Here is a 1,106-nt window from a genome sequence, read left to right on the forward strand (position 1 = left end):
TTTACATGTAAGATTCTCATTTCACATCATTATGGTCTCTTCTATTAATTTTAACTAGTATTATTCATACATGTTCATTAATAATCATAGACTCATGGTAATGATTTGTTGTTGACCTTGCTTTAGTGTCATGTGTGTTGATTGTTGAGTATGTAGTAAGTAGAAACAATTTCATTAATTTACTGGTTCTTTTGGTGATATAAGCTCAATGATTACATGCCCACAGGCAATATACACTATTCTCAATTTCTCATTGGTATATTATCAAATGGAAACATAAAATGTATATGAGAGCTTTGCCATTAGCTTCACTAGATCAAATGGTTTTCTTCTTATACACATAGTTCTGAATTTGTGCGTGAATTTGTCACAAGCATCTTATGAATAATTTTTCTTGATTATTTGTTATCAGGTGAGGTGTGCAACCCATGTTCTTTCTCTTGTCATAAAAGATGCAGTACGGCTCTTTAATGAATCAGTTAAAAGGATAAGGTCAGTTGTAAAATATGTTCTTAGTTCTCCTTCTAGGTATGAAAATTTTAAACAATGTGCTTCCCTAGCAAATGTAGATTACAAGAAAGCACTGACTTTAGATGTGTACACCCGATTGAGTATCACTTACTTGATGTTAGATGTTGCTCAAAGATATGAAAAAGTTTTTGCAATGTTAGCACAGATTGATAAGGACTTTCAAGAGAGGTTTATTTTTGAGCAACACAAGGAATCTGTTTTACCAAGTGATGCTGATATTGAGGAAGTTATAGCTAGTGATGATATCATGGAAGAAGTGGTTGATGATATGGAAGAAGATGAAGAGGTTGAGGATATGGAAGAAGAGGTTGAAGAGGTAGATCCAGCAGGCAAGAACAAGGAAAAGAAGAAGAATAAGAAGAAAGTACAGACTCATGCTCCTTATGCAGAAGATTGGAAATATGTTGGAGGTCTTGTGAAGTGTTTAAAGGTATTCTTCGAGGCAACTGTGAATTTTTCTGCTTCGACAAAAGTCACTACTCATACTTTCTTATGAGAATAGGTATTCATCCATGAATAATTAATTGAATTTAGAGAAAATATAGCATCACATCCATTTATTGCACGTATGTCTC

The 1,106-nt window shown here is 33.3% G+C and overlaps 1 non-coding gene across 1 annotated transcript; it reads left to right on the plus strand.

Annotated features, from left to right (window-relative positions):
* Positions 1-202: 202 nt before the first annotated feature.
* On the plus strand, positions 203-296 carry LOC113300832. Its single transcript, XR_003335943.1, has one exon. It is a non-coding gene; the product is annotated as a small nucleolar RNA U54 (small nucleolar RNA).
* Positions 297-1,106: the final 810 nt, after the last annotated feature.

This window comes from Papaver somniferum, chromosome 7 (genome assembly GCF_003573695.1).
Source record: "Papaver somniferum cultivar HN1 chromosome 7, ASM357369v1, whole genome shotgun sequence".
In the NCBI taxonomy this organism is placed as follows: domain Eukaryota; kingdom Viridiplantae; phylum Streptophyta; class Magnoliopsida; order Ranunculales; family Papaveraceae; genus Papaver; species Papaver somniferum.